At 41.1% G+C, this 11,306-nt stretch overlaps 1 non-coding gene and 1 pseudogene across 1 annotated transcript; one reads left to right on the top strand and one right to left on the bottom strand.

The window, feature by feature from the left end:
- Positions 1-420: 420 nt before the first annotated feature.
- LOC119621038 (small nucleolar RNA U3) lies at positions 421-636 on the bottom strand. The gene has a single exon (XR_005237569.2). It is a non-coding gene; the product is annotated as a small nucleolar RNA U3 (small nucleolar RNA).
- A 3,949-nt stretch (positions 637-4,585) lies between these two features.
- On the top strand, positions 4,586-5,055 carry LOC103232182 (large ribosomal subunit protein P2 pseudogene; annotated as a pseudogene).
- The last annotated feature ends 6,251 nt before the right edge of the window (positions 5,056-11,306 follow it).

The following is an 11,306-nucleotide window of genomic DNA, read 5'->3' as shown; positions in this document are numbered from 1 at the left end:
TGGCCTCCCAAAGTGTTGGGATTACAGGCGAGAGCCACCATGCCCGCCCGGTCTCAGGGTTCTTTATGTAGCATATATACTCTTATTGTACCTCCTTTCTTACATAGTGTATTATACTGTGTTTGGCACCTTGATTTTTTTACTCTTAGCAATACATCTTGGAGATCTTTTCATATTGGTACAAATACAGTTTCCTCATTCTTTTATATGTCATAGTATTTCACTGTATGAATGATTCTTAAGTTATCTAACCAGTATCCTGTTGAGAGATACTTGCATCATTTCCAGTCTTTTGCTGTTATAAAAAAACTGAAATTAAGAACACTGTATATATTTTATATGTGTTCAGATATATTGGCAAACACTCAAAAATCGAATTGCTGGTTCAATGGAAAATGCTATATTTGTAATTTTTTAAATACCATTCAGACCGCGTTTTCTACCTCTTAGTCTCCTCATGGAAGAGAAGAACGATTATCAATGGCAAATGGCAGTTTCAGCGAAGCAACACCAACAGCTGGCTTCCCACTCACTAGAGAATGCTGTGCCTCCTCCTTTTGGTTTCTGACGCCTTACACATTCAGAGAAACTATTCTAGTAATGAACTGAAGAAATGATCCCTGAAAGTATAGCCTTTATTCTTAGTTTTGATAGATAATGCCAAATTGCCCTTTATTGGAGTTTATACTACCCATTAGGAATGTATGAGAGTGTTTACTTTTCCACAGCCTTGCTAATAAAATGAGTTATTAATTTTTGGGGTGGTTGCCAATCTTAGTAATTGTATTTTGCTTCTTTTTTATTTTTTGAACAAAATGGGTACATTTTTGTTAGACTACCTGATACAGAAGATAGCGTGGTATGGATGAATAGCATGAATAACAAATGATACCAATGCACTTTATTTGAAATAAACAAAAATGCCTACACAGCTCAATGGGCCACTTGGAAACAAACTGTTGCTTGACTGTGTTACTGAGCAAAAACAAAGTCAAAGCACAAACACCCTTCTTTTTTGACACGTATTTGGAGATAGGTAGGAAGACACTACCTGGTTCTTTTATTTTTTTTATTTTTTACTTTTTTTTTTGAGACAGAGTCTCGCTTTGTCGCCCAGGCTAGAGTGCAGTGGCCGGATCTCGGCTCACTGCAAGCGCCACCTCCCGGGTTTACACCATTCTCCTGCCTCAGCCTCCCAAGTAGCTAGGACTACAGGCGCCCGCCACCTCGCCAGGCTAGTTTTTTGTATTTTTTAGTAGAGACGGGGTTTCACTGTGTTAGCCAGGATGGTCTGGATCTCCTAACCTCGTGATCCGCCCGTCTCGGCCTCCCAAAGTGCTGGGATTACAGGCTTGAGCCACCGCGCCCGGCCTATAATGCATGATATTAATATAGTTTGAGTGCTTGTCCCCTCTAGTTCTTGGGTTGAAATATAATAGCCAATGTTGGAAGTGGAGTCTGGTGGGAGGTGTTTGGGTCATGGGGGCGTATCCCTCATGAATGGCTTGGTGCCCTCCCCATGGTAATGAGTGGATTCTCCCTTTGGTAGTTCACACCATAGCTGGTTGTTCAGAAGTGCAGAACCTACCCTGTCTGTCTTGCTGCTTCTCTCACTAGGTGATGCATCTGCTCCCCCTTCACCTTCAACCACGATTGTAAGCTTCCTTAGTCTCTCACCAGAAGCCAAACAGATGTGGATGCCATGCTTGTACAGCCTGCAGAACAGTGAGCCAATAAACCTTTTTTCTTTGTAAATTGCCCATACTCAGGGATTCCTTTCTAGCAATGCGAATGGGCTAACACAGATATGTTCAATGTTTACTTCTCCTTGGTATTGCGTAGTTCAATGTCCTATGCAGAAATTACTATAACACAGTGTGTTAATGCGGCGTTTCCTGCAATCCTTACACAATAATCTGTGATGCATTGCCTAAGGTGTTTTATGTCTGATTTTCACCAAATAAACCTATTCCTTTAATATACCCCAGCAAAGGTAATCAAGGTGGTTCAATCTGCTATATATAGTAATATTATATGCATGTACCGTATAACATTTTTTTTTCAAATTTGATGCTTTCAGAAAAACTAGAAAAGACCAAGATACTGCCACAGATCGGAAGAGACTGAGGAGCTAAGGACAACCAATATGCAGCAGAGGACCCTGGACTGGACTGCAAAACAGGAAAAGAACTTTTTTAAAAAAATGGTGAAATCCAAATAAAGTCTGGGGTTTTGTTCAAAGTAATGTACCAATGTTGGTTTCTTAATTTTTGATAAATATGCTACTGTGATGTAAGATGATGGCATTAAGAGAAACTGAAACTGGATAAGGAGTATAAGACAGTTCTCTGTACTACCTTTGCTACTTTTCTGTGAATCTGAAACTATTCCAAAATAAAAAGTTTATTTTTAAAGAAACGATGTTGCTAGATGTTTTGAACACCTTGTATTGTAATGCTGTGTTTATCTTCCTCACTAGACTGTGAACACCACCAGAGCATGGACCATTCAGCACTATCCGTGGGCCCGTCAGTAGTTAGTTATCGTGGATAACCTTAAGATGATGAAGACAAGCCAACAAGACATTGAGAGGTTCTGAAAAAGCACCAACTTGGTGTCTTCCCTACCTTACGTTACAAACCATTCAATTTAATAAAACCAAATGTGTTGCAAGCAAACATTTTTATTTTCTGTATCTTCCATCCAGGCAGATTTAGAGAAAAAAATATATTTAGGAAACCTGCCCTAAAAAGCTGACAACCCCCTCTTTTCTCCACCTGTTGGCCTTCTCTATTCATTTTTAAAAGTTCTCTTTCTCCTTGCCCCAAAGTTTTTTGCACAGCAGTTTTGGAGAAGTAGAATGAAGAGAAGGCTTGGAGTTGGGAACTGGGTTCTCGTCTGGACCCTTACTTTCTGGCTGTGTAAACCTTGGGTAAGTTACCTAATCTCTCCAAGCCTGTTTTTCCACCTCCCTAACAGGACTAAATGAGAACGCACTAAGTCTAAGATACTAGGCTGCTTTCTGCGCTTTGTGAGTATGTGATTTTTTTTTTTTTCTGGCAATCTTGCTCTTTCTCAAGAGTTCCTGGGTGAATGGCACCACTCCCTACCCACTTACCCAAACCAGAATCTGAGTAATTTGTAACTCCTTCGTCTCTCTAACAGCGCCTTCCTACATGTCAAAATTGTCATTAAGTCCTATAGATTGTATTTCTTAAATATTTATCTGAGTCACCTTCCCATCTTGATCCCCATGATCACTGGCTGAGTTTCTCCCTAGACAACTGTTAACAGCCTCTAAACTAGCCTCTTTGCCTTCATATTTGTTCCTCATTTTTCATACCACTGCCTAATTGATCTTTTAAATGCAAATCTGGCCCGGTTACTCCCCAACATAAAATTTTCCTGTGGATTCTCATAGCCTTTAGGGTAAATCCAAAATGTCCAGTATGACATTGTGATCCAGGCTGTGAGTATCCATCCAGCTGCTTTCCTTTCCTGTCCCTGCTATATCCTTATGCTTTATCTGTTTTCAATTATTTGCAGTTGCTGAAAATCACTGTGCATTCTCTCACAATTATGCTACCGCCTCTGTCTGAAAGATCTCCCTTCACCCATTTTTAACAATTTGCTAAGCTAGTGGTCAGTTCCCCTTTCTTATCTTATTTGACCTATTGGCAGCATTTGACTCACTTAATTGCTCCCTCTTTGATTTTTCTTCACTCAGCTTTCAGAATACCAAACATTCCTGGTTTTCCTTTTATTCCACATCAGTTGCTCTTTCTTATTCTGTGCTGATCCCTTCTCTCCTTCCCAACCTACTGATATTGAAATGTACCAGGGCTCATTCCTTGAATTACCTTTTTCTACTCTAACTAGAACAATCATTTGCTTGGTGCTCTCATTCAGTCTCAGGATTTAGATACCATCCATATGACAATGACTCCCAAATGCATTACTCCAGGACAGACATATCCCTTGAACTCCAGGTTTATATATTCAACTTCCTACTCATCTTTTCTTGAATGTCAAATAGATATCTCAAACTGCTGGGATTACAGGTGTGGGCCATCGGGCCCGACATCTCAAATTTAGTGTGGTCAAAATTAAATTCCTGATCTATCCCCTGCAAAACGACTCTGTCCACAGTGTTCCCATCTAAGTTGATGGAAACTCTATTCTTCAATAATTAAAGCCAAAATCCTTGGAGTCGTTCTTAACCCCTCTCTTTCTTTCCTACCCATTTGCAAACTCTTAGGAAGTCCGACTGGTTCTAACCTCAAAATATATCCAGAAGGCTACCATTTTTCATGACCTCTGCTGATGTCAGCTTGGTTTGAACCAATGTCATCTCTCACTTACATTACTGCAAAATCCTCTTAAGTGGGTTTCCTGATTCCATGCTTGTTTCTTTCCCCAAAGCCTGTCTTCAACACAGCAGCCAGAGCGATAAAATATGACATCATATTATATTAAAACATCAGCTAATACAGCATTTCTTTTATCAAAATCCTGCATGACTCCTCACCCATAGACAGAGTAAAGCACACAATTATTATATATCTTTAAAATTTCTTTTTCTTTTCCTCCCTGACACCGCCGAGGTCGCACGCGCGAGGCCTCTCCGCCGCCGCCGCCGCCGCAGACGCCGCCGCGATGCGCTACGTCGCCTCCTACCTGCTGGCTGCCCTCGGGGCTAACCCCTCCCCCAGCGCCAAGGACATCAAGAAGATCTTGGACAGCGTGGGCATCGAGGCGGACAATGACCGACTCAACAAGGTTATTAGTGAGCTGAATGGAAAAAACATTGAAGACGTCATTGCCCAGGGTATTGGCAAGCTTGCCAGTGTACCTGCTGGTGGGGCTGTGGCCGTCTCCGCTGCCCTAGGCTCTGCAGCGCCCCCTGCTGGTTCCGCGCCTGCTGCAGCAGAGGAGAAGAAAGATGAGAAGAAGGAGGAGTCTGAAGAGTCAGACGATGACATGGGATTTGGCCTCTTTGATTAAATTCCTGCTCCCCTGCAAATAAAGCCTTTTACACATATATAAAAAAAATAATTTTCTTTCCAACTCTTATTTTAAGTTCAAGGGGTACATGTGCACGTTTGTTACATGGATATATGGCATAATGCTGAGGTTTGGGTTTCTCTTGAACCCATCACTCATATTGTGAACATACTGCACAACTGGTAGTTTTTCAACCCCTGCCCCACTTCCTCCCTAACCCCTTTTTGGAGCCCCCAGTGTCTATTGTTTTCATCTTTCTCTACATGTATACCCATTGTTTAACTCCCACTTATGTTTTTTCTTTTTTATTATACTTTATGTTCTAGGGTACAGGTGCACAATGTGCAGGTTTGTTACATATGTATACATGTGCCATGTTGGTGTGCTGCACCCATTAACTCGTCATTTACATTAGGTATATCTCTTAATGATATCCCTCCCCGCTCCCCCAACCCCACAACAGGCCCCGGTGTGTGATGTTCCCCTTCCTGTGTCCAAGTGTTCTCATTATTAAATTCCCACCTATGAGTGAGAACATGTGGTGTTTGGTTTTCTGTTCTTGCGATAGTTCGCTGAGAATGATGGCTTCCAGCTGCATCTATGTCCCTACAAAAGACATGAACTCATCCTTTTTTATGGCTGCATAGTATTCCATGGTGTATACGTACCACATTTTCTTAATCCTGTCTGTCATTGATGGACATTTCGGTTGATTCCAAGTCTTTGCTATTGTGAATAGTGCCGCAATAAACATACGTGTGCATGTGTCTTTATAGCAGCATGATTTATAATCCTTTGGGTATATTCCCAGTAATGGGATGACTGGGTCAAATGGAATTTCTAGTTCTAGATCCTTGAGGAATCGCAACATGATCTTCCACAATGGTTGAACTAGTTTACATTCCCACCAACAGTGTAAAAGTGTTCCTGTTTCTCCACATCCTCTCCAGCACCTGTTGTTTCCTGACTTTTTAATGATCGCCATTCTAACTGGTGTGAGATGGTATCTCATTGTGGTTTTGATTTGCATTTCTCTGATGGCCAGTAATGATGAGCATTTTTTCATGTGTCTGCTGGCTGCATAAATGTCTTCTTTTGAGAAGTGTCTGTTCATATCCTTTGCCCACTTTTTGATAGGGTTGTTAGTTTTTTCTTGTAAATTTGTTTGAATTCTTTGTAGGTTCTGGATATTAGCCCTTTGTCAGATGAGTAGATTGCAAAAATTTTCTCCCATTCTGTAGGTTGCCTGTTCACTCTGATGGTAGTTTCTTTTGCTGTGCAGAAGCTCTTTAGTTTAATTAGATCCCATTTGTCAATTTTGGCTTTTGTTGCCATTGCTTTTGGTGTTTTAGGCATGAAGTCCTTGCCCATGCCTATGTTCTGAATGGTATTGCCTGTGTTTTCTTCTAGGGTTTTTATGGTTTTAGGTCTAACATTTAAGTCTCTAATCCATCTTGAATTAATTTTTGTATAAGGTGTGAGGAAGATATCCAGTTTCAGCTTTCTACTTATGGCTAGCCAGTTTTCCCAGCACCATTTATTAAATAGTGAATCATTCCCCCATTGCTTCTTTTTGTCAGGTTTGTCAAAGATCAGATGGTTGTAGATGTGTGGTATTATTTCTGAGGGCTCTGTTCTGTTCCATTGGTCTATATCTCTGTTTTGGTACCAGGACCATGCTGTTTTGGTTACTGTAGCCATATAGTATAGTTTGAAATCAGGTAGCATCATGCCTCCAGCTTTGTTCTTTTGGTTTAGGATTGTCTTGGCAATGCGGGCTCTTTTCTGGTTCCATAGGAACTTTGAAGTAGTTTTTTCCAATTCTGTGAAGAAAGTCATTGGTAGCTTGATGGGGATGGCATTGAATCTATAAATTACCTTGGGCAGTATGGCCATTTTCATGATATTGATTCTTCCTATCCATGAGCATGGAATGTTCTTCCATTTGTTTGCGTCCTCTCTGATTTCCTTGAGCAGTGGTTTATAGTTCTCCTTGAAGAGGTCCTTCACATCCCTTGTAAGTTGTATTCCTAGGTATTTTATTCTCTTTGAAGCAATTGTGAATGGGAGTTCACTCATGATTTGGCTCTCTGTTTGTCTGTTATTGGTGTAGAAGAATACTAGTGACTTTTGCACATTGATTTTGTATCCTGAGACTTTGCTGAAGTTGCTTATCAGCTTAAGGGGATTTTGGGCTGAGATGATGGGGTTTTCTAAATAAACAATCATGTCATCTGCAAACAGAGACAATTTGACTTCCTCTTTTCCTAACTGAATACCCTTTATTTCTTTCTCATGCCTGATTGCCCTGGCCACAACTTCCAACACTATGTTGAATAAGAGTGGTGAGAGAGGACATCCCTGTCTTGTGCCAGTTTTCAAAGGGAATGCTTCCAGTTTTTGCCCATTCAGTATGATACTGGCTGTGGGTTTGTCATAAATAGCTCTTATTATTTTGAGATATGTTCCATCAATACCGAATTTATTGAGAGTTTTTATCATGAAGGGCTGTCGAATTTTGTCAAAGGCCTTTTGTGCATCTATTGAGATAATCATGTGGTTCTTGTCTTTGGTTCTGTTTATATGCTAGATTACCTTTATTGATTTGCGTATGTTGAACCAGCCTTGCATCCCAGGGATGAAGCCCACTTGATCATGGTGGATAAGCTTTTTGATGATGTGCTGTTGGATTTGGTTTGCCAGTATATTATTGAGGATTTTTGCATCAATGTTTATTAGGGATATTGGTCTAAAATTCTCTTTTTTTGTTGTGTCTCTGCCAGGCTTTGGTATCAGGGTGATGTTGGCCTCATAAAATGAGTTAGGGAGGATTCCTCTTTTTCTATTGATTGGAATAGTTTCAGAAGGAATGGTACCAGCTCCTCCTGGTACCTCTGGCAGAATTCGGCCAGAGGTACTTTGATTCTTCTCTCTTTTCTTCTTTATTAGCCTTGCTAGTGGTCTATTTTTTTTTATCTTTTCAAAAATCCAGCTCCTGGTTTCATTGATTTTTTTGAAGGTTTTTTTGTGTCTGCTCTGATCTACTTATTTCTTGCCTCTGCTAGCTTTTGAATGTGTTTGCTCTTGCTTCTCTAGTTCTTTTAACTGTGAGGTTAGGGTGTCAATTTTAGATCTTTCCTGCTTTCTCTTGTGGGCATTTAGTGCCATAAATTTCCCTCTACACACTGCTTTAAATGTGTCCCAGAGATTTGGTATGTTGTATCTTTGTCCTCATTGGTTTCAAAGAACATCTTTATTTCTGCCTTCATTTTGTTAGGTACCCAGTAGTCATTCAGGAGCAGGTTGTTCAGTTTCCATATAGTTATGTGGTTTTGAGTGAGTTTATTAATCTTGAGTTCTAATTTGATTGCACCGTGGGTGGTCTGAGAGAGAGTTTGTTGTGATTTCTGTTCTTTTACATTTGCTGAGGAGTGCTTTACTTCCAATTATGTGGTCAATTTTAGAGTAAGTGCGATGTGGAACTGAGAAGAATGTATATTCTGTTGATTTGGTGTGGAGAGTTCTGTAGATGCCTATTAGGTCTGCTTGGTGCAGAGGTGAGTTCAAGTCCTGGATATCCTTGTTAACTTTCTCTCTTGTTGATCTGTCTAATATTGACAGTGGGGTGTTAAAGTCTCCCATTATTATTGTGTGGGATTCTAAGTCTCTTTGTAGGTCTCTAAGGACTTGCTTTATGAATCTAGGTGCTCCTGTGTTGGGTACATATATATTTAGGATAGTTAGCTCTTCTTGTTGAATTGATCCCTTTACCATTCTGTAATGGCTTTGTCTCTTTAGATCTTTGATGGTTTAAAGTCAGTTTTATCAGAGACTAGGATTGCAAGCCCTGCCTTTTTTTTTTTTTTTTTTTTTTTTTTGCTTTCCAATTTGTTGGTAGATCTGCCTCCATTCCTTTATTTTCAGCCTATGCGTGTCTCTGCACGTGAGATGGGTCTCCTGAATACAGTGCAATGATCGGTCTTGACTCTTTATCCAATTTGCCAGTCTGTGTCTCTTAATTGAGGCATTTAGCCCATTTACACTTAAGGTAAATATTGTTGTGTGTGAATTTGATCCTGTGATTTTTATGTTAGCTGGTTATTTTGCACGTTAGTTGATTCAGTTTCTTCCTAGCGTCCATGGTCTTTACAATTTGGCATGTTTTTGCAGTGGCTGGTACCAGTTGTTTCTTTCAATGTTTAGTGCTTCCTTCTGGAGCTCTTGTAAGGCAGGCGTGGTGGGGAGGTGACAGAATCTCTCAGCATTTGCTTATTTCTAAGGATTTTATTTCTCCTTCACATATGAAGCCTAGTTTGGCTGGATATGAAATTCTGGGTTGAGCATTCTTTTCTTTAAGAATGTTGAATATTGGCCCCCACTCTCTTCTGGCTTGTAGGGTTTCTGCTGAGAGAGCTGCTGTTAGTCTGATGGGCTTCCCTTTGTGGGTAGCTCGACCTTTTCTCTGGTTGCCCTTAACATTTTTTCCTTCATTTCAACCTTGGTGAATCTGACAATTATGTGTCTTGGGATTGCTCTTCTAGAGGAGTATCTTTGTGGTATTCTCTGTATTTCCTGAATTTGAATGTTGGCCTGTCTTGCTAGGTTGGGGAAGTTTTCCCACATAATATCCTGAGGAGTGGTTTCCAACTTGGTTCCATTGTCCCCGTCACTTTCAGGTACAGCAATCAAATATAAATTTGGTCTTTTCACATAGTCCCATATTTCTTGGAGGCTTTGTTCATTTCCTTTTGTTCTGTTTTCTCTAACCTTGTCTTTTTGCTTTATTTCAATAATTTGATCTTCAATCTCTGATACCCTTTCTTCCACTTGATCGATTCTGCTATTGAAGCTTGTGCATGTGTCACAAAGTTCTCATGCCATGGTTTTCAGCTCCATCAGCTTGTTTAAGGTCTTCTCTACACTGTTTATTCTAATTAGCCGTTCATCAAACCTTTTATCAAAGTTTTTAGCTTCCTTGCTATGGGTTGGAACATGCTGCTTTAGCTCAGAGAACTTTTTTATTACTGACCTTAAACCTACTTCTGTTAATTTGTCAAAGTCATTCTCTGTCCAGCTTTGTTCTGCTGCTGGTGAGGAGCTGCAATCCTTTGGAGGAGAAGAGGCACTTTGGTTTTTAGAATTTTCACCTTCTCTGCTCTGGTTTTTCCCCATCTTTGTGGTTTTATCTGCCTTTGATGTTGGTGACCTACAGATGGGGTTTTGATGTAGATGCCCTTTTTGTGGATGTTATGCTATTCCTTTCTGTTTGTTAGTTTTCCTTCTAACAGTCAGACTCCTCAGCTGCAGGTCTGTTAGAGTTTGCTGGAGGTCCACTCCAGATGCTGTTTGCCTAGGTATCAGCAGCAGAGGCTGCAGAACAGCAAATATTGCAGAACAGCACATATTGCTGCCTGATCCTTCCTCTGGAAGCTTCATCCCAGAGGGCAGCTGCCTATATGAGGTGTCTATCAGTCCCTACTGGGAGGTGTCTTTCAGTTAGGCTACACTGAGGTCAGGGACCCACTTGAAGAGGCACTCCATCCATTCTCAGAGCTCATGCTGGGAGAACCACTGCTCTCTTCAGAGCTGTCAGACAGGGACGTTTAAGTCTGTAGAAGTTGTCCTTTTATTCAGCTATGCCTTGCCCAGAGAGATGGAGTCTATAGAGGATGTAGGCTTTGATGAGCTGCAGTGAGCTCTGTCTAGTTCATGCTTCTCAGCCTTTTTGTTTACCTACTCAAGCCTCAGCAATGGTGGACCCCTCTCCACCAGCCAGGCTGGTGCCTCGCAGGTGGATCTCAGACTGCTGTGAGCAAGCGGTGAGCAAGACTCCATGGGTGTGGGACCCACTGAGCCAGGCATGGGAGAGAATCTCCTTGTCTGCTGGTTGCTAAAACCTTGGGAATAATACAGTATTTAGGTGGCAGTGTCCTGTTTTTCCAGGCACAAGGTGTCACGGCTTCCCTTGGCTAGGAAAGGGAAATCCCCTGACCCCTTGCACTTCCGGGGTGAGGTGATTCCCCACCCTGCTTCAGTTCGCTCTCCACGGGCTACACCCTCTGTACAACTAGTCCCAATCAGATGATCCAGGTACCTCAGTTAGAAATGCAGAAATCACCCATCTTCTGTGTCAATCATGCTGGGAGCTGCAGACTGGATCTGTTACTATTTGACCATCTTGGAACGGAGACCCAACCCTTTTAAAGTGTACAATTCAGTGGCATTAATTACATTGGCAACATTGTGACACCATCACCAGTATTTTTCCTTTTGTGTCTGGCTTATATCCCTTAGAATAATGT

The sequence above is a fragment of the Chlorocebus sabaeus genome, chromosome X, assembly GCF_047675955.1.
Source record: "Chlorocebus sabaeus isolate Y175 chromosome X, mChlSab1.0.hap1, whole genome shotgun sequence".
Taxonomy (NCBI): Eukaryota; Metazoa; Chordata; class Mammalia; order Primates; family Cercopithecidae; genus Chlorocebus; species Chlorocebus sabaeus.
This window is presented reverse-complemented; position numbering and strand designations above follow the sequence as displayed.